General features: G+C 45.1%; 1 protein-coding gene across 4 annotated transcripts in view; it reads left to right on the top strand.

Moving 5' to 3' along the window:
• The first annotated feature begins 18,537 nt into the window (after positions 1-18,537).
• Positions 18,538-27,657, top strand: part of MEGF10 (multiple EGF like domains 10) — a 132,630-nt gene continuing 123,510 nt past the window's right edge. For all 4 annotated transcript variants that reach the window (XM_073676625.1, XM_073676619.1, XM_073676614.1 and 1 more), the window contains exon 1: positions 18,538-18,814. The gene's annotated coding sequence lies outside the window, so the exon portion shown is untranslated. The remainder of the gene's footprint in view (positions 18,815-27,657) is intronic.

Below are 27,657 nucleotides of genomic sequence, written 5' to 3'. Positions count from 1 at the left end.
CATTCGTAGGCCGGTCTGGGAGATGACGTAGCCCAGAAATGGAAGCGAGGACTGCTCAAAGAGGCACTTCTCAAATTTTGCGTAGAGGTAGTTCTGCCTGAGCCTGAGCAGGACCTGACGAACGTCCCTCCGGTGTGTGGGAAGATCCGGAGAGAAGATCAAGATGTCGTCCAGGTACACCACCACGCAGGAGTAGAGAAGGTCACGGAAGATGTCATTGACCAACTCTTAGTTTCCTCATACTAATGATTCATCAGGGGAGAGAGCGGTGATGCATATGGGTCTATCGGCCAGCAGTGGAAGTGGCACGGGAGGGCATCCCTCACTCTGTTGGTTTAGGTCCTTCCAGAAGAAATGAGTCCTGCACTCTACTGGATAATGCCACTTACAAAGAGTCCTTTCTAGAACTGGATGGATATGAGTCAACAGCGATGACATTGACATTCTAACGGTGAGATTGTTCCATATCTAAATTATCTTTAACCAGGTATTTTATGTCACATCTAGACTCTTCATTACAGTTGGTCTATCTTCTTTCTCTCCCCACCCATTTTTGAGTTGAAGTTATGGTTGTAGGGGATTCTTGACTCATGCCTGCATGTCCAATATGTTCCAATTTATATATAGAGAATAGTGTTGAGCGAGCACTAAAATGCTCGGGTGCTCGTAGCTCGGGCCGAGCTCGCCGTGATACTCGGGTGCTCGACTCGAGCAACGAGCCCAATGTTAGTCTATGGGAGACTCGAGCATTTTTGCGGTGGCACCCCCGGCAGTCTTTTAAAAGCCTAACAAGTGCCCAAAACGATAGTGACAGTGCTCAAATGACATGGGGACAGCATGGGGATCGCCCCAGGAAGCATTTCTGACCCCCAGGTCACTGCTGTCAACAACGTGGTCAGAGGTATTAAGCCACTTTTACAGGCTCACAATAAAACGAAAGTGAAACTTTTTTCCTGTGAAATATGTTAAGGAACATCCTTTCCAGGGAAAAGACTTGTGTATAAGTTAAAATAAATGACCAAAAACAAAAATACTCCTCCACACCTTCGGCTATGTTCACAAGTAGCATTTTTTATGCGTTTTTGCACTTTTGTATTGCTTTCAACTATGACAAATGCATTCACCGGGAAATGTCATTTTAACATTTTACAACCTTATCTGGCCATGTGCTGTGTGACACATGCATAAAGTGCTGAAAAGACATGGGAACAGCATGGGGAAGACCCCTGGAAGCATCTCTGACTCCCAGGTCACTGTCTAAAAGTGTGCCCATCATAAGTGATCCTTGCCGCATCAGAAGATGCAGACTTGCAACTATCCCCATGCAAGTTCTAGTCCCAGAGCAGTGTTCAATTGTACCTCCCCCATTCCTTGCAATACAAGCGCAAGTATGCAGCCTGCCACCCACCCACCCCCAGGCTGCAATACCATACTGCTTGCTTGCTTGAACTTGAAATTGGGCCTTTTAGGCATGTGGAGGCGGAATCTGGCCACCACGTCATGGCTGTGTTGGCGGCCTGAAATCCATACTCAGTCCCCAGCCGCCCGGCGGCCGGGTGTCCATACTCAGTCCCCAGCCGCCCCGCGGCCGAGTGTCCACACGGTCCCCAGCCGCCTGGGGGCAGTCGGGTGTCCATAAACGGTCCCCAGCCGCCCCCATTTCTACTTGGAACATCCCCCCACACACTTTTCTTAGCCCGGCCTGCTTTAGGCAGCATTGGACGAGCCCACCAGAGAACCAGACTCCTCCGGTGGGCCCTGGCTTCTCCATCGGTGGAGTTGAGAGTGCCAAGGTGAGGAGCATGATGATGATGACAGAAGTTAGCATCTGCTATGTTTTCTTTTAATGCAAGTGTAAGTGTGCAGCCTGCCACCCGCCCACCCCCAGACTGCAATTCATACTGCTAGCTTGCACTTGAAATGGGGCCTTTTAGTTTAGAGGAGGCCGAAGCTGGCCACTACCTCATGGCTGCTTCGGCAGCGAGGTATCCATATTCAGTCCCCAGCCGCCCCTATTTGTCCTGGTGTGCCTTATACATAAGATTAAGCGCGTATACCAAAACATTACCTGTGACCTCCCCAGTGCATTTAGTGGGAAGGAGAGCCTATTCCGCTGTAGTGTGTGCATGCCAAACCCCTGTTCATGGTACATGCGAAGATGCCTCCCACCTTGTACCTGTCGTTGCAGACTTGCAACTATCCCCATTCAAGTCCTTGTCCCAGGGCAGTGTTCAATTGTACCTCTCCCATTCCTTGCAATGCAAGCGCAAGTATGCAGCCTGCCACCCACCCACCCCCAGGCTGCAATACCATACTGCTTGCTTGCTTGCACTTTAAATTGGGCCTTTTAGGCATGTGGAGGTGGAATCTGGCCACCACGCCATGGCTGTGTCGGCGGCCTGGTATCCATACTCAGTCCCCAGCCGCCTGGTGGCCGGGTGTCCCCGCTTGCTCCCCAGCCTCCAGGGGGTGGCCGGGTGTCCATACTCGGTCCCCAGCCACCCCTATTTGTACCGGTAACCTTTCCCACACTTTTCTTAGCCTGGCCTGCTTTAGGGCAGCATTGGTCGAGCCCACCGGACTATCAGACTCCTCCGGTGGGCCCTGGCTTCTCCATCAGGGGAGTTGAGAGTGCCAAGGTGAGGAGCATGATGAGGATGATAGAAGTTAGCATCTGCTTTGTTTTGTTGTAATGCAAGCGCATGTATGTAGTAGCGGCTAGGCCTGAGGAGGTCAGCGTTTTGGCGCATATCCTACCTCCTCCGAGGATTGCTGGATGTTTTCCTGCTACTATCCAAGTTCTATGACTCCCGTTAAAACAAAGCTTCAGGTGATAAATGATGGATGAGGTAGTGGCAAAGGAGAAAGAGCAGGAGGAACAGGGACCATTCACATCAATATCAGGCCAGTCAACCAGATATGTCTTGTAGGATATGTTTCTGTAACAAAAGGAGCGGGTCGGCTACACAGTTATAGGGCATACAGTGAGTGCAATGCCTAACAAAAATTTCGAGGCACTCCAATGCCCCTTGGAAATGACATGGAGGTCAGAGGGCGTTAACTAAACCTTTTTTTCCATTTATAGCAACTGGGTCTCCTGTGCACTGTTGGCCTAAGCAGTGAATGGAATGCTTTCCAAAAATTATGAGGTACTGCAATGCCCCTTACAAGAGCCATGTGTGGCACCCCAGGGGTCTGGTCACCACAGTAATAGAGATTACGTCGGAGAGCAAGTGGGAGGTTTCCTGGTTAGGTTCCTTTAAACATACAACATCCTCCTGCCCTGTCCTGGGAGGGGAGAATTCTGCCCTTATAAACTGGATCTGGGGTGGGGTTAAGTGAGTCAGAGAACAGAGAACAGTCAGAGTCAGAGTGAGAGCAAGGGAAAGTAACAGCAAGGAGCTCTGTAGGAGCTAGGAGCTAAAGACGAGGGGCTGAAAGCTGAGCAGAGCTCGCCCTGGCAGAAGACAATAGGAACCGGACACAGGAGTCCGAAGCTGTGAGGACTTATATATCCAGCAGCAGAAACCAGCCGGCAGGGGATTTCAGGTCCTCTGGCCATAGAAGCCCGGAGGCTCAGTCACAAGCAAGGGACCAGCACCACCGTCGTGGAGCGGAGGTTAACAGAAGGCCCCAAGTCACCAGCCATACGGGTGAGCACTACACGGTACACTCAGGGACGTGGGCTACTTCTACCCGCTTACAGCAAGGTAGCCAGGAAGAGTGCAGACAGACGGGGAGGCCTACAACTCCACCTGGCCAGGGGAACTCCTGCTTGCTCACAGACTGACCAGGCCTCTTATGCTAGCCAGTACTCCCGGGAGGGTCTACCTTATAATCATCAGTAAAGACCCTGAATTGCACTGCAAAGACTCTGAGTCATTCCTGCTGCGCTCGTGCACCATCACCCCCATCATCCACACTCACTGCCTTAAGGCTATACTCCTCCCGAGGGGAGTTATCCCATTTTATGCTGCGCACACAACACCAGCCTCAGCGGTCTGCCTCGCAGCGGTGGTACTCCCTGACCGCAATCCACGGGTGGCGCAGTCGGACAATTAACCTCAATACCTAAGAAAGATTGCCACTGGTTTGACCAGCCTGAGCCACGGGACCGGGTCACCGCCACGGAGACTACAGACCCCAGAGACCCGGCACCGGGTATCCCACACACGTGTACACACGGCCCAGGGGGCACGTCACATGCAGTACAGCATATTACAAACATAAGTCCCATTATTAGGGAGTGGGTGTCCCATAGTATTTGCTTATGCCTTGCAAGCAAAAGCTGCCAAAAATTAGGACGGAGCAACTTGCAATGCCCCTTACAAGAGCCATGCAGTACAGCATATTACAAACATAAGTCCCATTATTGGGGAGTGGGTCTCCCATAGTATTTGCTTATGCTTTCCCAGCAAAAGCTGCCAAAAATTAGGACGGAGCAACTTGCAATGCCCCTTACAAGAGCCATGCAGTACAGCATATTACAAACATAAGTCCCATTATTGGGGAGTGGGTCTCCCATAGTATTTGCTTATGCTTTCCCAGCAAAAGCTGCCAAAAATTAGGACGGAGCAACTTGCAATGCCCCTTACAAGACCCATGCAGTACAGCATATTACAAACATAAGTCCCATAATTGGGGAGTGGGTGTCCCATGGTATTTGCTTATGCTTTCCCAGCAAAAGCTGCCAAAAATTAGGACGGAGGAACTTGCAATGCTGGCACCCTGGTGGTATAGTGGTGGTGGAGACTGAGGATAAGGAGAAGAAGATTAAACAGCCGAAACGAGGAAGCGTATACCCATGTGTGGGTGTGAAGCGGTGCATGTGAATACACCTCCCGAAATAACACAGTGGATTTGACTTTATGTTACTCTGCTGTCATTTGGTGGTGATGAGAAGTCTGGCCCAATCCAGCCCTTGTTCATTTTGATAAGGGTCAGCTTGTCAGCATTGTCAGTTGACAGGCGAGTGCGCTTATCAGTTATAATTCCCCCAGAGGCACTAAAAACACGCTCCGATAACACGCTAGCGGCAGGGCAGGCCAGGACCTCCAAGGCGTACAGAGCGAGTTCATTCCAAGTGTCCAGCTTGGATACCCAATAATTAAAAGGCACAGAGGAATCACGGAGGATGCTGGTACGATCGGCAAGGTACTCCCTCACCATCTTTTGAAACTTTCCACTCCTTGTGAGAGTACCCCGCGCCTCAGGGCCTGTAAGCTGGGCGGGTGTCAGAAAACTGTCCCAGAACGTTGACAGTGTTCCCCTGCCTCTGCTGGATTGGAAACCAAGCAATGTGAACTGAGGTCTAAGATGGTAGACATGCAAGAATTAGGAGCATGTTCACACTAGCAAAAAGAAGCAAAACCTACAAAAGACAAAAGACAAAAATATATCTCATACCCTACCATCATTATATATAAATGTAAAGCAAAGTTGCATAATAAATATAGGGTACTTAGTGAACTATTTTTGATCAAAAAAAGTATACAAGCCGTCCCACCAGCGGCAAGGTGACCCTAAATTGGGACGGTACCTATACTGCCTATATTAAAAACCTTACTGTATATCAAAGTTGAAGTAATGCATATAAAAGGGTAGACAAATAGGACCGGGTCCCAACTCCAGACCACCCAGGCCCGTGGTAAGCTACATATATACCAGTCAGCTCAACAAAGGGGATGCCACACCCTTAAATTGCACAGAATGCAAACAAGATAAAAAACCAAGCAATGTGAACTGAGGTCTAAGATGGTAGACATGCAAGAATTAGGAGCATGTTCACACTAGCAAAAAGAAGCAAAACCTACAAAAGACAAAAGACAAAAATATATCTCATACCCTACCATCATTATATATAAATGTAAAGCAAAGTTGCATAATAAATATAGGGTACTTAGTGAACTATTTTTGATCAAAAAAAGTATACAAGCCGTCCCACCAGCGGCAAGGTGACCCTAAATTGGGACGGTACCTATACTGCCTATATTAAAAACCTTACTGTATATCAAAGTTGAAGTAATGCATATAAAAGGGTAGACAAATAGGACCGGGTCCCAACTCCAGACCACCCAGGCCCGTGGTAAGCTACATATATACCAGTCAGCTCAACAAAGGGGATGCCACGCCCTTAAATTGCACAGAATGCAAACAAGATAAAAAACCAAGCAATGTGAACTGAGGTCTAAGATGGTAGACATGCAAGAATTAGGAGCATGTTCACACTAGCAAAAAGAAGCAAAACCTACAAAAGACAAAAGACAAAAATATATCTCATACCCTACCATCATTATATATAAATGTAAAGCAAAGTTGCATAATAAATATAGGGTACTTAGTGAACTATTTTTGATCAAAAAAAGTATACAAGCCTTCCCACCAGCGGCAAGGTGACCCTAAATTGGGACGGTACCTATACTGCCTATATTAAAAACCTTACTGTATATCAAAGTTGAAGTAATGCATATAAAAGGGTAGACAAATAGGACCGGGTCCCAACTCCAGACCACCCAGGCCCATGGTAAGCTACATATATACCAGTCAGCTCAACAAAGGGGATGCCACACCCTTAAATTGCACAGAATGCAAACAAGATAAAAAACCAAGCAATGTGAACTGAGGTCTAAGATGGTAGACATGCAAGAATTAGGAGCATGTTCACACTAGCAAAAAGAAGCAAAACCTACAAAAGACAAAAGACAAAAATATATCTCATACCCTACCATCATTATATATAAATGTAAAGCAAAGTTGCATAATAAATATAGGGTACTTAGTGAACTATTTTTGATCAAAAAAAGTATACAAGCCGTCCCACCAGCGGCAAGGTGACCCTAAATTGGGACGGTACCTATACTGCCTATATTAAAAACCTTACTGTATATCAAAGTTGAAGTAATGCATATAAAAGGGTAGACAAATAGGACCGGGTCCCAACTCCAGACCACCCAGGCCCGTGGTAAGCTACATATATACCAGTCAGCTCAACAAAGGGGATGCCACACCCTTAAATTGCACAGAATGCAAACAAGATAAAAAACCAAGCAATGTGAACTGAGGTCTAAGATGGTAGACATGCAAGAATTAGGAGCATGTTCACACTAGCAAAAAGAAGCAAAACCTACAAAAGACAAAAGGCAAAAATATATCTCATACCCTACCATCATTATATATAAATGTAAAGCAAAGTTGCATAATAAATATAGGGTACTTAGTGAACTATTTTTGATCAAAAAAAGTATACAAGCCGTCCCACCAGCGGCAAGGTGACCCTAAATTGGGACGGTACCTATACTGCCTATATTAAAAACCTTACTGTATATCAAAGTTGAAGTAATGCATATAAAAGGGTAGACAAATAGGACCGGGTCCCAACTCCAGACCACCCAGGCCCGTGGTAAGCTACATATATACCAGTCAGCTCAACAAAGGGGATGCCACACCCTTAAATTGCACAGAATGCAAACAAGATAAAAAACCAAGCAATGTGAACTGAGGTCTAAGATGGTAGACATGCAAGAATTAGGAGCATGTTCACACTAGCAAAAAGAAGCAAAACCTACAAAAGACAAAAGACAAAAATATATCTCATACCCTACCATCATTATATATAAATGTAAAGCAAAGTTGCATAATAAATATAGGGTACTTAGTGAACTATTTTTGATCAAAAAAAGTATACAAGCCGTCCCACCAGCGGCAAGGTGACCCTAAATTGGGACGGTACCTATACTGCCTATATTAAAAACCTTACTGTATATCAAAGTTGAAGTAATGCATATAAAAGGGTAGACAAATAGGACCGGGTCCCAACTCCAGACCACCCAGGCCTGTGGTAAGCTACATATATACCAGTCAGCTCAACAAAGGGGATGCCACACCCTTAAATTGCACAGAATGCAAACAAGATAAAAAACCAAGCAATGTGAACTGAGGTCTAAGATGGTAGACATGCAAGAATTAGGAGCATGTTCACACTAGCAAAAAGAAGCAAAACCTACAAAAGACAAAAGACAAAAATATATCTCATACCCTACCATCATTATATATAAATGTAAAGCAAAGTTGCATAATAAATATAGGGTACTTAGTGAACTATTTTTGATCAAAAAAAGTATACAAGCCGTCCCACCAGCGGCAAGGTGACCCTAAATTGGGACGGTACCTATACTGCCTATATTAAAAACCTTACTGTATATCAAAGTTGAAGTAATGCATATAAAAGGGTAGACAAATAGGACCGGGTCCCAACTCCAGACCACCCAGGCCCGTGGTAAGCTACATATATACCAGTCAGCTCAACAAAGGGGATGCCACACCCTTAAATTGCACAGAATGCAAACAAGATAAAAAACCAAGCAATGTGAACTGAGGTCTAAGATGGTAGACATGCAAGAATTAGGAGCATGTTCACACTAGCAAAAAGAAGCAAAACCTACAAAAGACAAAAGACAAAAATATATCTCATACCCTACCATCATTATATATAAATGTAAAGCAAAGTTGCATAATAAATCTAGGGTACTTAGTGAACTATTTTTGATCAAAAAAAGTATACAAGCCGTCCCACCAGCGGCAAGGTGACCCTAAATTGGGACGGTACCTATACTGCCTATATTAAAAACCTTACTGTATATCAAAGTTGAAGTAATGCATATAAAAGGGTAGACAAATAGGACCGGGTCCCAACTCCAGACCACCCAGGCCCGTGGTAAGCTACATATATACCAGTCAGCTCAACAAAGGGGATGCCACACCCTTAAATTGCACAGAATGCAAACAAGATAAAAAACCAAGCAATGTGAACTGAGGTCTAAGATGGTAGACATGCAAGAATTAGGAGCATGTTCACACTAGCAAAAAGAAGCAAAACCTACAAAAGACAAAAGACAAAAATATATCTCATACCCTACCATCATTATATATAAATGTAAAGCAAAGTTGCATAATAAATATAGGGTACTTAGTGAACTATTTTTGATCAAAAAAAGTATACAAGCCGTCCCACCAGCGGCAAGGTGACCCTAAATTGGGACGGTACCTATACTGCCTATATTAAAAACCTTACTGTATATCAAAGTTGAAGTAATGCATATAAAAGGGTAGACAAATAGGACCGGGTCCCAACTCCAGACCACCCAGGCCCGTGGTAAGCTACATATATACCAGTCAGCTCAACAAAGGGGATGCCACACCCTTAAATTGCACAGAATGCAAACAAGATAAAAAACCAAGCAATGTGAACTGAGGTCTAAGATGGTAGACATGCAAGAATTAGGAGCATGTTCACACTAGCAAAAAGAAGCAAAACCTACAAAAGACAAAAGACAAAAATATATCTCATACCCTACCATCATTATATATAAATGTAAAGCAAAGTTGCATAATAAATATAGGGTACTTAGTGAACTATTTTTGATCAAAAAAAGTATACAAGCCGTCCCACCAGCGGCAAGGTGACCCTAAATTGGGACGGTACCTATACTGCCTATATTAAAAACCTTACTGTATATCAAAGTTGAAGTAATGCATATAAAAGGGTAGACAAATAGGACCGGGTCCCAACTCCAGACCACCCAGGCCCGTGGTAAGCTACATATATACCAGTCAGCTCAACAAAGGGGATGCCACACCCTTAAATTGCACAGAATGCAAACAAGATAAAAAACCAAGCAATGTGAACTGAGGTCTAAGATGGTAGACATGCAAGAATTAGGAGCATGTTCACACTAGCAAAAAGAAGCAAAACCTACAAAAGACAAAAGACAAAAATATATCTCATACCCTACCATCATTATATATAAATGTAAAGCAAAGTTGCATAATAAATATAGGGTACTTAGTGAACTATTTTTGATCAAAAAAAGAATACAAGCCGTCCCACCAGCGGCAAGGTGACCCTAAATTGGGACGGTACCTATACTGCCTATATTAAAAACCTTACTGTATATCAAAGTTGAAGTAATGCATATAAAAGGGTAGACAAATAGGACCGGGTCCCAACTCCAGACCACCCAGGCCCGTGGTAAGCTACATATATACCAGTCAGCTCAACAAAGGGGATGCCACACCCTTAAATTGCACAGAATGCAAACAAGATAAAAAACCAAGCAATGTGAACTGAGGTCTAAGATGGTAGACATGCAAGAATTAGGAGCATGTTCACACTAGCAAAAAGAAGCAAAACCTACAAAAGACAAAAGACAAAAATATATCTCATACCCTACCATCATTATATATAAATGTAAAGCAAAGTTGCATAATAAATATAGGGTACTTAGTGAACTATTTTTGATCAAAAAAAGTATACAAGCCGTCTCACCAGCGGCAAGGTGACCCTAAATTGGGACGGTACCTATACTGCCTATATTAAAAACCTTACTGTATATCAAAGTTGAAGTAATGCATATAAAAGGGTAGACAAATAGGACCGGGTCCCAACTCCAGACCACCCAGGCCCGTGGTAAGCTACATATATACCAGTCAGCTCAACAAAGGGGATGCCACACCCTTAAATTGCACAGAATGCAAACAAGATAAAAAACCAAGCAATGTGAACTGAGGTCTAAGATGGTAGACATGCAAGAATTAGGAGCATGTTCACACTAGCAAAAAGAAGCAAAACCTACAAAAGACAAAAGACAAAAATATATCTCATACCCTACCATCATTATATATAAATGTAAAGCAAAGTTGCATAATAAATATAGGGTACTTAGTGAACTATTTTTGATCAAAAAAAGTATACAAGCCGTCCCACCAGCGGCAAGGTGACCCTAAATTGGGACGGTACCTATACTGCCTATATTAAAAACCTTACTGTATATCAAAGTTGGATTGGAATTGCATCTCTCTCGCCTGTACGCCTTGGTTGGGCAACGAACTGTGACCTCTGCCGCTAGCGTGTTCAGATGGGAATTTTTTTAAGAGTTCTGCAGCAAGGGCCTTCTGGTATTGCCCCATTTTTGTAGACCTCTCCACCTCAGGAATAAGAGAGTGAAAGTTCTCCTTGTAGCGGGGGTCTACAAATGTCACCAACCAGTAATGACTGTCACCCAACATTTTGACAACGCGAGGGTCACGGTTAAGGCAGCGTAACATAAAGTCAGCCATGCGTGCCAGAGTGGTAACGGGCAAGATTTCCGTGTCCTCACCAAGATGACGACTGACCATGCTCTCCTCCACCTCCTCCTCTTCCTCCTCCCCCCTGTCCTCAGGCCACCCACGCTGAACCGACGGTATGACAGTTGTACAGGTACTACCGTCTACAACGCATGATAGCAGCTCCTGTTCTTCCTCCTCCTCCTGCTCCTCCTCCTCTCCCTCATTGTCCCCCAATGCACGTTGGGATGAGATGAGGCTGGGCTGTGTGTAATCGCCCGCTACGGCTTCTTGATCCATCTCATCATACTTTGGCTGCAATGCCTCCTCTTTAATTCTCTGCAGAGAGCGTTGCAAAAGACAGACAAGTGGGATGCTGACACTAATGATGGCGTCATCGCCACTCACCATCTTGGTGGCCTCCTCAAAGTTTGTCAGGATGGTACATATGTCAGACATCCAGGTCCACTCCTGAGGTCTTATGTGTGGAGTCTGACCTGAATATCGACGGCCTTGTTGCAGCTGGTACTCCACAACTGCTGTCTTCTGCTCACAAATCCTTTGCAACATGTGGAGGGTAGAGTTCCAACGTGTGGGGACATCACACACAAGTCGGTGTGCCGGAAGCTACAAACGCTGCTGCAACACAGCAAGGGCGGCGGAAGCTGTAGGCGACTTGCGAAAATGAGCTGACAGGCGGCGTACTTTCACGAGCAGATCTGGCAACTCGGGGTACGATTTAAGAAACCGCTGAACCACGAGGTTAAGCACATGAGCCAGGCATGGTACGTGTGTGATCTCACCTTGCCTCAGAGCCGCCACCAGGTTACGGCCATTGTCACACACGACCATGCCGGGATGTAGGTTCAGCGGTCTCAGCCACAGATCTGCCTGCTCTTTCACAGCTGTCCACAACTCACAAGCAGTGTGAGGTTTATCACCTAAGCTTATGAGTTTCAGCACAGCCTGTTGCCGCTTGGCGGAGGCAGTACTGCAATGCTTCCAGCTTGTAACTGATGTGGTGATATCTGAGATGGAGGCTGAACATGAGGAGGAGGAGGAGGAGGAGGATGCGCAGGAGCTGTACACTGTGGGGGCAACTCTGACTGACATAGGTCCCGCAATCCTCGGTGTGGGGAGGATGTGTTCCGTCCCAAGGTCCGACTGGGTCCCAGCTTCCACTATGTTTACCCAGTGTGCCGTCAGAGAGATGTACCGTCCCTGGCTACAAGCACTTGTCCACGTGTCCATTGTCAGGTGGACTCTCCCAGTAACTGCGTTGTTGAGGGCACGGCAGATGCTTTGGGACACGTGCTTGTGTAGTGCGGGGATGGCACACCGGGCAAAATAGTGTCGGCTGGGGACCGAGTACCGAGGGACGGCCACCGCCATAAGATTGCGGAAGGATTCCGTCTCCACCAGCCTAAAAGGCAGCATTTCCAATGCAAGCAGTCGTGAAATGTGCGAATTTAGGACTGTGGCCTGTGGGGCGTTAGCTGCGAATTTCCGCTTTCGTTCAAAGGTCTGGGATATGGACAATTGAATGCTGCGGTGGGACGTGGACGTGGACGTTGATGCTGTTTCTTGAGAAACTGCCATAACAAGTGAAGACTGAGAGGAGGGGGCATCTTTACATGCAGTATGGACAGGGGATTGCCTTGCACACACAACAGGGGGTTCTATTGCACGCACAACAGTGGAAGAAGCAGTGGTGACACCCGCTGACACTGGTCGTGGACCCTGGGTTTCGCCCCACAAAGTCGGGTGCTTTGCTGCCATGTGCCTGATCATGCTGGTGGTGGTCAGGCTGGTAGTTTTGTCACCCCTGCTGATGCTGGCATGCCAGGTGGAACATATGGCCTTTTTGGGGTTATCAGCAGAGTCTTTAAAAAAAATTCCAGACTCTGGAAGACCTACCGCTTGTACTGGCAACGTCCCTCGTGTTGGTGTTACGGGGAACGGTTGCCTGCCTTCTGTCTGCGGCCACCACACTGCTTCTTCCTGCCTGTTGGGGTACTCTGCCTCCCTCCCCCTGTGTGCTGCTGGCCTCACTCTGCATGTCCTCCTTCCACGTTGGGTCAGTTACTAGATCATCCACCACCTCCTCCTATTCCACTTGCGCACCACGATCTTCCTCCTCACTTCCTGGCAATTGTGTCTCGTCATCGTTCACCTCTTGTCACAGATTGCCAACGTCGACTTCCTGTGGCCGTGGCTGTTCAAATATTTGGGCATCGCAACATGGGATCTCCTCTTCCACCACTTCAAGCGTATCAGACGAGGGGCCCAAATATGGAAATGGACCAGTGAACAGCTCTTCAGAGTGTCCAAGTGTGGGATCACTTGCTGTCTGACGACACTCGGCATGGTGGGAGGAAGGAGCATCAGGGTGAGGAGGAGTATGCGGTCGAGACTCACGGCTACTAAAAGTTGACCGTGTGGAAGACAGACCGGAGGTGGTGGTGCCCAGGTAACTGGAAGTATTGTCTGCTATCCAATTAATAACCTGTTCACACTGATCAGTTCTCAATACTGGTGTTGTTCTGTGCTTCCCTAGTAATTCGGTCAAGAATTGGGAGCGAGAAGATGTGGCTGTTGGTTGTGGCACATTTTCACCTTGGCCACGGCCCCGTCCTCTGCACGAACCATCACCAGAACGTCCACTTCCACGTCCCTTGCCACGCGCCTTGCCCATTGTAAATGAAGTAAAATAGCTTACACTTGCACTATCAGTGGAAAAAGGGTAATAAAGAGTAGATTAGAACAGTGGAAGAGGAAAACCACAGTTATTGCTTACTGGGGTATACCACACTTTTTTAAATAGAGATATTTGCGGCTGAACAGTGAGCGACACACTTAAACTGATTTTTTTTTAGATACCAAAGGCCCAAAACAGGATAGTACAGCGATTTGACCCGTGGAACTGCGAAACCACACTGGGATGTCGGGCCTACACAAGACTATTTTCAACAGATATATTTTTGTGTCACAACAGTCAGGAGACACTACTGTTTTTCTTTACGGAAAAAACTACCAAAACCTGAATAATAGAGATTTTTTACCGTAGAACAGCAAAACCACAGTTATAATTTAATGGTGTATACCAGGCTTTTTAAAATATATATATATTAGCGGCTGAACAGTGAGCGACACACTCAAACTGTTTTTTTTAGATACAAATGGCCCAAAAGTGGATAATACAGAGGTTTGTACCGTGGAACTGCAAAACCACACTTGTATTTCTCGGGCCTACACCAGACTATTTTCAACAGATATATTTGTGTCTGAAAAATCAGGGAGACACTATTTTTTTTTTTTACAGCAAAAAATGCAAAAAGCAGGATAATAGAGATTTTTTACCGTGGAACAGCAAAAGCACACTTCTGTCTCTCTGGCCTACACCAGACTATTTTCAACAGATATATTTGTGTCTGAAAAATCAGGGAGACACTATTATTATTTTTATACAGCAAAAAATGCCAAAAACAGGATAATAGAGATGTTTTACCGTGGAACATCAAAACCACAGTAATAATTTACTGGTGTATACCAGGCTTTTTAAAATATATATATATTTGCGGCTGAACAGTGAGCGACACACTCAAACTGTTTTTTTTAGATACAAATGGCCCAAAAGTGGATAATTCAGAGGTTTGTACCGTGGAACTGCAAAACCACACTTGTATTTCTCAGGCCTACACCAGACTATTTTCAACAGATATATTTGTGTCTGAAAAATCAGGGAGACACTATTTTTTTTTTTTTTTACAGCAAAAAATGCAAAAAGCAGGATAATAGAGATTTTTTACCGTGGAACAGCAAAAGCACACTTCTGTCTCTCTGGCCTACACCAGACTATTTTCAACAGATATATTTGTGTCTGAAAAATCAGGAAGACACTATTATTATTTTTATACAGCAAAAAATGCCAAAAACAGGATAATAGAGATGTTTTACCGTGGAACATCAAAACCACAGTAATAATTTACTGGTGTATACCAGGCTTTTTAAAATATATATATATTTGCGGCTGAACAGTGAGCGACACACTCAAACTGTTTTTTTAGATACAAATGGCCCATAGAACTGCAAAACCACACTTCTATTTCTCTGGCCTACACCAGACTATTTTCAACAGATATATTTGTGTCTGAAAAATCAGAGGCACACTTTTTTTTTGGGGGGGGGGCACCAAAAGGTTAATAAGATGGGTATTTGTACATTGTGAAGGAGGAAAAAAAAAAGAGGATTTAGATAAAAAAAAAGGATTTTTCCTTGCCCCCGGGACCTGGAGCTAAGTCCAGCAATTTCAGCAACAGGAGCAGCACACAAGACTGTAATGCGGCGTTTGCTGGTATAACCACTGCGTCTCCTATACAGCCTGCCTGCCTGCCTGATATACCTGGGATGGATATTAGTCCTGAGAAGGACTGTTTGTTTGATCTGGCAGCCTTTACAGACCCTACACTAACTATTTTGCAGGATATATCTCTCCCTAAATCAGCAGTGCTGTCCCTACATTGTCTGATCCGGAGCGACTGTGTCCAAGATGGCGGCGCCCGGTTTTAAATACTCGAGGTGACGCTGTGCGGCCAGCCAATCACTGTAATGCCCACAAACAACATGGCTGCGGCATTACAGTGACTGGCTGGCAATCCCTGCATGTTCATTGGCTCTGTAAAGAGCGCCAAACATGCAGGGCGGAGATCCGAGCTCCCGCCCGAGTAACCCGGAAATGCTCGGTGCTCACCGAACATCCCGAGTAGCGTGATGCTCGGGCGAGTACCGAGCAGTGTCGAGCATGTTCGCTCAACACTAATAGAGAACTATTTATTGCATGACAGGATTTTTTCTTTGGAATAGACCAAGACCACTTAGTTGGAATTGAGGTGGTGGTCTATATGGTTATACACTTGTGGTCCATTAAGTTCCCTAGTTAGAGGGAACTACACCAGGCGTGTTACTAGTTCCACAGATACACCTATTCTTTAGGCTGCTAAGTACCGTTTGAAACTCTTGATATCGTTCGTTTTTATATTAGTCCTAATTATTTATTGAATCTTTTTTAGAAATAGATAAATAAAAGTTATTTTTTATATAATACTTCGCCACTTTTTGCTCTCCGTTCTATTGAATATTTGTGGTTTATACCCTTTTGCTTATGCTACAATAATTATAAGGCATAGAGGAATCACGGAGGACGTTGGTATGGTCGGCAAGGTACTCCCTCAGCATCTTTCACAAATTTTCCCTCCTTGAGAGAGTACCCCGCAGTAACTTTGACAGTGTTCCTCTGCCTCTGCTTGATTGCATTCGTGTCTCTCTCGCCTGTATTCCTTGGTTGTCCAACGAACTGTGATCTTTGCCACCAGCGTTTTCAGATGGGAATTTTTTAATAATTCCGCAACAAGGGCCTTCTCGTACTGCACCATTTTATTATGCCTGTCCTGCAAGGGAATAAGAGACAGAAAGTTCTCCTTGTAGCGTGGGTCTAGAAGTGTCACCAACCAATAATGACTGTCACCCAAAGTAACATAAACTCAGCCATGTGTGCCAGACTGCAAAGAGGCAAGACTTCCGTGACCATAGCAGCCAGAGATGCAGATGTGTTATGTGCAGCATGAGACGGGGCATTATCATGCATGAAATGATCTTGCTGCGGAATACACGGTTCTTCTTCTTGAACCATGGAAGGAAGTGCTGTTTGAGAAACTCAACATACATTATGGAGTTCATCTTTACCCCTTCAGGGATCCTAAAAGGGCCGACAATCTCTCTCCCCATGATTCCAGCCCAAAACATTACTCCACCTCCTCCTTGTTAGCGCCGTAGCCGTGTTTGCATGGGGTGTCCATCAACCAGCCATCCTCCACTCCATCCATCTGGACCATCGAGATCATTTCATGCATGATAATGCCCCGTCTCATGCTGCACATAACACATCTGCATCTCTGGCTGATATGGGCATAAAAGGGGACAAACTTATGGTGTGGCACCCATGCTCCCCTGACATCAACCCCATTGAGAACCTCTGGAGCATCATCAAAAGGAGTGTCTATGATGGCGGGAGGCAGCTCACATCTAAGCAACAGCTCTGGGAGGGTATTCTGTCCTCATGCAAAACAATTGAAGCAGAAACCATCCAAAACCTGACAAATTCAATGGACGAGAGAGTTCAGAAGCTACTTTCGAACAAGGGGTCCTATGTGCAAATGTAACATCACCTAGAATAAAGTTTTGAGTTGAAAACTGTTTGATTTCAGTTTGTAATAACCTGCTAATGCTTATAATTTCAAAAATGACCATTTTTTTGTTCTTTATTCAAATGAAAAGGTTGAAAACTCTGCTGTGCATAATAATTTGGAACATGCATTTTGAGTGCCGTTTGAGTTTTTTATTTTTTTAAAAATATACTGTTATCATAGGCAGTTTGTACAAAAACCTTTCAATTGTACTCTAATAGTTATTTGACTGGAAAATTACAATGACTTGCAATTCATATAGGTAATTTGGGAAAATCTGAGAAAATATTATTTGCATAATAATTTGGAACACAGTGTATATATGTTGTGGAATACCTATACTAACTATGAAGGAAAAATCTCTCCTTGATGCAGCAGCACCTCTCCCTACTCTCCCTGGTTCCGAGGTAGACTGTGACGAGCATGGCGGCACCAGGTCTTGTATACACCTGATGATGCTGTGCGGCCAGCCAATCACTGTAATGCCCACAACCAACATGGCTACGGCATTACAGTATATGGCAGGCAATCCCTGCATGTTCATTGGCTCTCTAAAGAGAGCCAAACATGCAGGGAGGGGACCCGAGTTCCCGCCCGAGCAACCTGTAAATACTCGCCGAGCGTTGAGCTTGTCGAGCACAGTGATGCTCATGCGAATACCGAGCAGTGGCGAGCGCGTTCGCTCATCACTAGTGGTTAATTCTCCCCGGTGTTTGGAAGAACCTCTCGGCCAGGTTCAAAAAACGTGTTCAAGTGTGCCTAGAAGAATTGATGCTGTTTTGAAGGCAAAGGATGGATGGGTCACAACAAATTTTAATATGATTTTTCACAAATATGTTTACTATACTTACATAAATATATAAATTATATGAAGTTTAATGTACATAAATATTATACAGGTCAATATTTACTATATTTAAATATTGTAGAGCTGAATGTATCACACTATACATAAAGGTAAACTTGGAAAGTTATAAAAACAAGTTTCGTATGTTACATTTTGTAAATAATTTAGCCTAGTTACATGAGTTTCCTTGACTTCAGCATTTCTTATTGTCCTGCTTTTCAGAAACTATGATGGAGCAATGAAACTCCTAAGAAAATCCTTTGGTGTGTTTCTCAGCAGATACAACAATAGGTCTATATGAGGCAGCCAGTGAATGATGCCTGGCCTCCCCGCCCCCTCTGCAACCTCACAGCCTCTCTGAATGGGACAGAGAAGAACAGTGACAACAGGCACTGAGCTGGGAGCAAAGCTCTGAGGTCTGGAGGCTGCTGCACACTTCCCACAGCTTCAAACCTCAGGACCAACAGGAGGTTGCCATCTACACAACACACCTCTTGGGGTTTACATTTCTTCTTCTACCTATTTTGTTCTTATGGAGGGGAATTTATGAAAATTCTGAAAGTTACAACAGGATCTCAATGATCCAGGCATCGGAGGACTATCATCAAAGTCAGTAGCAGAGGTAAGAAACACCACACTGCATGCTGGATAAGTTCCCTGCACTTTCCCCAGTTTCCTAGCTCGTGTAATTAATATGTACTTGTTCTGATGTTATCTGATAACTTTTCACTCTCTTTTAGGGATGAGCACATTGATTTTTTCTGATTTCGATTTCACTGATGGAGTCTCTTCTCCCATCTATTAGGACACATTGGGCAAATTGAGATGACAAGTCTGTTGTACACTTCAATAATTAATTAATTTGCCCATTGTAGTGTATGAGATGGTAAATTGATGATTTGGTAAATCACACAGCTCAAAGTTCTTCACTTTTTTTAATGCAAAGTTTGCTTGTTATAAAAGCAATAGACTTGGTTCTGGTCGATGCCCGTGATCACCCAATACAAAAACTAACCAGTGATGTTCTATCGGAATTGGTTCCTGCTGACATATATCTTCTGCTAATGTGATGCATTGATTCTAGCAAAAGTGATAAATGAATCTATTGTCAGCACTCCGCTCTAAATCTTGTTACAGATCTATAAACGGGACAGTGGAGCTTAATAAACATGCCTGTCTCATAAAGTGTGCCATTATACTACGCAACACCCCTATGTCTAAGCAGGCAGTTCACCAAAAATCCATGCTGGAAATCTAGCATTTTTTTTCCATTTCTTGTAATTATGTTTTCATGGTATGGATAAGCGATCATTTACATCTTCTGTGGAGGTGGTGAGCCCAACTTCTGACTTCTCCACACTTTATAAATGACTCAAACTTACTCTAGTACACTTTTAACGTCAGGCTTTAATATTATAAAGATTTCTGAATAAATACTTTCAAAAATGTGTGTAAGGCCTCATTCAGACGCCCGTGATTTTTCTCATATGTAGAGACATGGACCGTTGTCCATCAGTGTTTTGGATCGGAGTTTCATCAGTGTTTGGTCAGTATGACAGTTTTTACAATCAGTGATTTTTCACATATGAAAACAAAAAATTAACGCTTCTCCTATCCATAACAATGGTAATTTTCATCCATGACTCAGATCAAAAACAAATATGTCTTTGCTATTCACATACGTGTGAATAGCACCGTAGACTTTAATTGGTACTTATAATCACAGATAGAGCATGTGGTTTATAGACCAATAAATTAATAATAACTAAATATGGAAAACACCATGCATTTAATAAATTAATGATACAATTCAATGTACTCTGACAGCACTTAAAAATCACACTGACTCCATGTCTCTGACTCCCCCACACAGCTACCTATAATAGAAAAAACTTTAGGCCCAAGTCATCATTTGAGGGCTTTTTTAAGTCACTTTTTATGTTTTGTGGTATTTAGTGAAATTCTTTAAAATGGCAGAAGCGGTTTATTAATATTGCGCAAAATGAAAAATGATTGTTATTATCTTTAACTTTTGTTGCATGTCATAAGCAACTCTACCATTTGCGCAAAAAAATTGTTTCCTACAAAAAAAAATCACTCTGGGGTATTGATGGGGTGGGGAGATGGAGTAAATTTGCTCAAAAATGTTGTGACTTTCAAAAACCACAGCCATAATGGTAAACATTACCGTTGATGTGAGTCGATTCGCCGGACCTGGTCTATCGGCCACATTAGTAATCTGTGGTCGCTGGACTGGAACCCTGAGAACCACCACTTAACTTACACTAGCCTTGGCTCCTCTTTTGATTACCTGGTGTCGTCATCGTTTTGGAGTGACACACATGATGTTGCACCAAACCCGCTAATTACAAGAAGACCAGTGGATGCTGCCAGATAGGAGGTGGTTTTCCGGGGCTCTCGTCCAACAACCATAGATTACTGACATGGCCGATAGACCAATTCTTGTCAACCGATAGGCATTAACTCTAGTAAACATAAAAAAAACAGGCGAACGCATATAAAATCAAAATCAGGGTTAAAACACCAATAACTAGACATAAAAAAGAAGTGAATACAATAATGAATTGAGGCCCTTGTTTCCATTGGAAAGAACGAGAACTTAAAGTGGACATACACCATCAAATGCATATCTTCAGTAAGAACAAAGGATCACACAAGATGAAATTCAATTTGCCCATCCATTTTTTATGACATGTGCCTAATAGATATCAACCGAGTATTAGTCTAATTTGTTTACTTTCCTATAATGAAACTGTCCACAATTAGAAAAACATGGCTACTTCCTTTAAAAAACAGGGCCACCCTTGACCACGGATTGTGTCTGGTATTGCAACGCAGCCCAACCGAAGTCAATGTAGCTGAGCTGCAATCGCATGCACAACACAGGTCTGTGGTGGCACTGTTTCTGAAAGAAAGCAGCCATGTTTTTCTAATGCTGGACTACTCCTTTAAGGAAAATGCATCTTGCTGACATACAAAGTATACAGTTAGAGGGCAGTGTACTAAATCAGAAAACCCCTTTAACTACTTCCGGACTGCCAATAGACTTTAAATATTTCAGTAGTCCCCTCTTATTCCTGCATTGACGTTCTAAAATATCAATGCAGTCTAATCAGCTTTCACAAGATCTTGGAGCTGTGGAGGCGGGAAACTGCTGTCAGACTCAGCCAGACATCCCACAGATAAGATAAACATATTTTATTCCCATGTTTACCTTTTCCAACTCTGCACTAGCCCTGTGTATACAGATTAGGAATCACTCACCCTGCCTTCATCTCCGAACCCAGTGAATATTTGATCACTGGGTGCCTTTTGTGAACAGGAGCTGCTGGGTACTAGGAAATCCAGACAGCTCTTCTATGCAACCAGGAGGCTGAAATTCCCTGTAGTTGATATTAATATGCCAGCTCCTACAAGAGAAATCAGCAGAAAAAGAGAATGCATTGATGTGTTTAAATGCCCTCCTAACCCTCCCCAAAGGTCTTTTAAGATCTTATGGAAGGCACAGTGTATAAAATAAATAAAAATAAAAATAGCAAAAATAGAATAGAAAAAAAAGACATGAGTAAGAAAAAATAAAAAAAGAGACCCCGCAGGTCTAAATTGCTGTCTCCCCCTTTGATAAATATATCCAATATATAAAAATAATTTCTATGTAAAGGGGAACACATTTTACATTGCATTAAAGAAGTTGTCCACTACTTTATATGAACGCCCCAATGTATCCCCCTTGGCCCAGAAGTGTTTTTGTAAATACCTTGCGGTACCTTTTCTGTCTCTGAGTGACCCGTCACTGATGTCACGTCAAGTGAGGCGTGACATCAGTGACGCGCTCCACTTGGTGAATGCTGGGCTGTGGGCGGGGTTACCCCGTGCGTCACACCCATCATTCACCGCGTGCTTTCCCGATGAATGAGGAGAGGGAGAGCGCGAGGTGGATGCCGGGTGTGACGCGGGGGAATAACCCCGCTCACAACCCAGCAGCCATCGGTGGAACGCGGAAGAGGGACCCTCGGCTGCAGCCTGGTCTTGTCGTGACATCAGCGGATGTCGGAGCCAGCTGCAGCCGGGGGTCACGTGATGCCTGTGAGTTGCCACCGATAGCGCTGCTCACAGGCAGAAAAGGCACCACAAGGTATTTAGAGAAACACTTATGGGCCCTGGGGAAATACATTGGGGGATCATATAAAGTAGTGGACAACCCCTTTAAGTGGTCCTTTGTGGTTGTAAATAAAAGTGAAAGAAATAAAAATGTGAAAAATAGACTCGTATTTCCTATATATTTTTTTTTTTCCCCAATATCAGCAAAAAAAAAGGAAAAGTAATATAAAAATAGCATGCTCCATGTGTCGTGAAAAAGACCTACAATTATTTGAATATTTGAAAAATTATAGAGCCATTAAAGTGCATGTATGATAAAACCTGAATATGTCCCGGTCAGGAATAGCCGTAAATGCGGTCAAGAACTGGTTAAGTAAAACTCCACCACAAATGGGTTACTAATATGTGAACCAGTATAATGCATGTTTTTACTCATTTTCAGCATATTTCGGACCATTTGTGACTTGTGTTTCTGTAGTGCATTGATAGCGATACTGCAGCTAGAAGCTGCACTGACGTGACTTTGTGTTGTGTTTACACCTGCTGGACGACAGCTGGAGATTTCGTCACAGGAGCACAGTGCTCCAGTTACAGCCCACTCCTGCCCAGTAAGCTGTGGAAACACTGTTTTTTTGGCAAAAACATGATGCGTCTTGAGAAAGGCATGGAAAGTGAATTAGAGACACCCACTGTGTGGAAACAGGTGTAAAAGACATTAGGTCTATTTAGTTTTGTAGTTCGAATAATGTCAGATGACTGGTCGGTAATACACTGTGCAAAAATCTATACTTTTTTCTCTGGGTAATTCTGAAAATTCACTAATCAGTTTTGTTACATCACAAAACTCCATTTAGATTCTTATTTTTCATTTTTTTAATGAAAAAGTCTTCACTTCTGGAAAGGAATTATGTTGAGCCGATAGTTGTGTTCTGCAGTTTGAAACTTACTGCAAAGTAGGGCATTTAGAGAGCAGCATGGTGGCTCAGTGGTTAGCACGGTGGCTCAGTGGTTAGCACGGTGGCTCAGTGGTTAGCACGGTGGCTCAGTGGTTAGCACTGCAGCATTGTAGCGCTGGGGTCCTGAGTTAAAATCCCACCAAGGACAACATCTGCAAGGAGTTTGTATGTTCTCCCTGTGTTTGTGTGGGTTTCCTCCAGGTTCTCCGCTTTCCTCCCACTCTCCAAAGACATACTGATAGGGAATCAAGATTATGAGCCCCAATAGGGAGATTGATGATAATGTGTGTAAAGCGCTGTGGAATTAATGGCGCTATATAAGGGAGTAAAATGAATAAATAAATATATCACTATTCCTATGTGATCTATGCAGACTTGCTGGAGAATGAAGAGATCAATTACTTTTTAAAGATCACGAATTCAGTCTCTGTCAACGTCAACCAAAATATGCCATTTAAAAGCACAAATGTCCGCATGGCAAAAATCTCAGCCTGCACTATTCTCCACTATATTTCAAATGAGACTCGCCTATTCAGGTCTATGGGTGCACAAAAAAAAAATCGGATCCTATATGGATTAACTGTACAGCATCCGATTTTTACAGATACAGTTTCCTATGTTAAGAAATGCAGTGTATTTAGCCTATTAAATGTTATTCATTGCTGATGTATAAAAATTGATCCCGTACAGATGGCATACAGGTGAAAAATCTCTTTTCAATAGGGTCTTGTGAACTTAGGCCACACTTTTTTTTTGCAATGTAAGTACACTGGCCCCATCAGGTTTAAGATAATTTTTTAATTTTATATTCAGTTTGCATTGCAAGTAAGCATAATAAATAAATAAATTGTGAAATCTGGTGACAGATCCACTTTAACCATCAACAACTCAACATGGGAAACTTCTATCATTTTTATTTTTGCATTCTGCATGGCCTACACAACAAAAACTATTTTCAGGCCCAGTATGCATGCAGCAGTATAGGTCTTATTAAACAATATTCAAAAATAAAGCCAAGTGCATCCTGTTTATATTGTGCCCAAATTTTATTGACAACTTTGAATACATAAATGGGTTTTCCCAGCTGAACACCATTAGATATACTCTATAATCTACATGGAGGTAAAATAAACTCTCAACTTGGGACCATCCGCTATGTGCCAAAATAGAGAGAAATGTGGCACCCCAGGGGTCTGGTTTCCACAGTGATAGAGATATTACGTCTGAGAGCAGGTGGGAGGTCTCTTGGTCAGGAATCCTATGCATGCCACACCTCCTGCCCAGTCCTGGGAGGGGAAGAACTTCCCCTATATAAAACTGGGGCTGAGGCAGGGTTAGTGAGTTAAGAAGGAGAGTTAAGAAGAGGAGCAGCTATAGGAAAGAAAGATCAGGAGCTCAGTGGGAGCAGGGCTACAAGGAATCAGGGGCTGGCAGCTGTAGAGCTCGCCCTGATTGAAGAATTATCACCGGACCCGGAGTCCGAGGCTGTGGGGACTAATCCTTACCCAGCAGCAGAAACCGACCGGCACGGGATTTCAGGTCCTCTGGCCAAGAAACCCGAAGGCACGGTCACACGCGTGGGACCAGCACCGCCATCGTGGAGCGGAAGCCACTAGAAGGCCCTGAGTCACCGGCCATACGGGTGAGCACCACACGGTACACTCAGGGACGTGGGCTACTTTTACCCGCCTCTAGCAAGGTAGCCAGAAGAGTACAATTAGTTGGTGAGGCCTACAACTCCGCCTGGCCAGGGGAGATCCCATCTGCTCAAGGACTGACCAGGCCCCGACCGCTAGCCAGTACTCCGGGAGGGTCTATCTTTGTCGCCAGTAAAGACCCTGAACTACACCGCATCGTCTCTGAGTGGTTCCTGCTACCCCCATCATCCACGTCGGCTGCCCTGAGGCCATACCCCTCCCGTTGGGGGTTATACCATCTACGCTGCACTATCCTACCACCGGCCTCAGCGGTCTGCCCTGCAGCGGCAGCTCCATAGCTGCATTCAACGGGTGACGTAGTCGTCCTACATCTACTGCTAATACTCAGCCACACAGTTTGACTCCCTGGGCACGGACCGGGTCACCGCCACGAGACTACTACCCCTATCAGATCCGGCTCCGGGTAGGCTCCCGCGTGCGCAACGCTACTCAGCACAGGCCCAGGGGCGCGTCAACTTTTGGCGTAGTCGGCAGGATTTCGTGCCCGCAACCACCGGGTACTGCGTGCCTGAAAAAGACTGTTCAAACTTACCAGTGGTGAAGATTCCCGCCATCCGTGAAGATTCCCGCCATCCGGCACCATCTTCAGCCTTCTTCCCGCCATCCGCAAAGATTCCCGCCATCCAGCGCCATTTTCAGCCTTCTTCCCGCCTTCCGTGGAGTTTTCCCGCCGTTGGACGCCATCTTGAAGACGCCGCGCGGGAAGAAGAGGGGCGTGGACTCCGAAAGCGCGCGAGAACTGAAGCCCCGCCTCACGTCCGGACGTTGCGTAAGGTCCTGGAAGGAGCCCAGCAGACGCCGACGTCACAGGAGCGCGACGGAAGGTCCTCAACCCTGATGATCCACTGCGGAGCCGCGGCCTACGGAAGAGGATCATCGCAAGGTAGGCCACGGTCCACTAGGGGGGAGAAAGATGTCGGAAACGGAGGAGAGCTTCACTGCCTCAACCCCCGCCAGCGCCAGCGCTGCTGCAGTCATGCCTTTCACCATGCCCTATATCCCGGGAGCAGCCTGGCTACCCCAGTACTCAGGGGAGTCACATACCCTGAATGGCTTTAAAGAAAAGCTGGATAGCCTCTTCCAGGTGTACCCCCTCACAGAGGAGCAAAAAGTGGGCATCCTGGTGGCCCAACTAACCGGGGCGGCCCAAAGGGAGGTAAAGTCCTGGCCACCTGGGAGGAGGACTGTCGCGGGGATACTAACCCGGCTGAGGGACACCTTTGATACCCGCACCTCAGCCGAGATTAAGCTTAAATTCTATGGGTGCAAGCAGCGAGCACATGAGAGTATAAGGGACTATGCGCTAAACCTACAAGAGGCCCTGAGAGCCATTAAGCAGACCGACCCTGACAGCGTGGGAAACGAGGACAGGCTGTTGACCGAGCAATTTATAGAGGGACTATATTGCAATGTCCACCGAACCCAGTTGCGGGCCATAGCCTTACAGGATCCTCATCTGGACTTTGCACAGTTCAAGGACAGAGCCATCCGGGTGCTCCGAGAACCGGCACCGGGTGGCGTTGTGACCCACAGGCGCCCTACTACCGCTTACCACCAGGAGGCGGCGCCCTTGTCGACAGGGCCTGTGGGAGCTGACGCGCAGGCTTTGAACAATGATCCGGCTCCGGACCTGCACCATCAGGTCCAAGAGCTAGCTAAAAGCGTTGCTGCGCTAACCCGAACTGTGCAGTCTTTACAGGTTTCCACTCCAGGGAAGATCCAGCTGGCATCCGGACCGGAGGACATCCCGTGGCGTCGACCAAGGAGGACCCCACCGGCCAGAGGAAGACCCAGCGACCGATACAACGAGGACGGACAACCCATCTGCCGCCGCTGCAATCAACCCGGACATATGGCAAGGTACTGTCCTTTAAACTGGCACAACCTGGGGTAGAGGGCCAACCCCCAGGAAAAAGATCACCAGGCCCATCGAGCTGGCGCGACAAATATGTGGGAGGACGTCCAGTCTTGCCTGTGGTACTGGATGGCATCCCTATGAGTGCCCTACTGGACACCGGGTCACAGGTCACCACCATCCCGTACGTGCTCTTCAAGCAGTACTGGAATGACTCGGATATAACCCGCTATCCAGACGACGACTTGAGTATTATTGCCAGCAATGGTCAACCCGTGCCGCAGATCGGATTTAAAGAAATGACCATTAAAATCGGTAGAGTCAAACTGGCAGTACAGGGACTGATCATTGTAGACATTGACAAGCGCGAGAGTCACCCAAAGATAACTCTAGGAACTAATGTGATTGAAAATTGTCTTGCAGAGGTGATTTTCATTTTACAGCAGGTTGCCAAGAACGCCAGCTCCGGCCAGCAGCGAGTGCTCCAGAAAGAGATCCGGGCACTGATGCGACGGCAACAAGTGGAACTCTCCGGCGGTGAGATTGGTAGCGTAAGAATGTGTGACCCTTTCCCTATTGTCATACCCCCGAAAAGTGAAATGATGATTTGGTGCCGGGCAGCTATTGGTCTGAGAGGTAGAGATTACCAGGCCATGGTAGAACCAGTCTACTCAGACAGTAGGCCCACCATTTTGACAGCACGGGGGGTAGTTGATGTACGCCATGGGAGGGTGCCCGTTCGTATAATAAATATCGGGAAAAGGGAAGTATACCTGCCCCGGTATGCTACGCTAGCCAAATTATATACTATCAA

This window comes from Phyllobates terribilis, unplaced genomic scaffold (assembly GCF_046119375.1).
Source record: "Phyllobates terribilis strain yellow unplaced genomic scaffold, ASM4611937v1 Scaffold_1__5_contigs__length_1240528914, whole genome shotgun sequence".
Taxonomy (NCBI): Eukaryota; Metazoa; Chordata; class Amphibia; order Anura; family Dendrobatidae; genus Phyllobates; species Phyllobates terribilis.
This window is presented reverse-complemented; position numbering and strand designations above follow the sequence as displayed.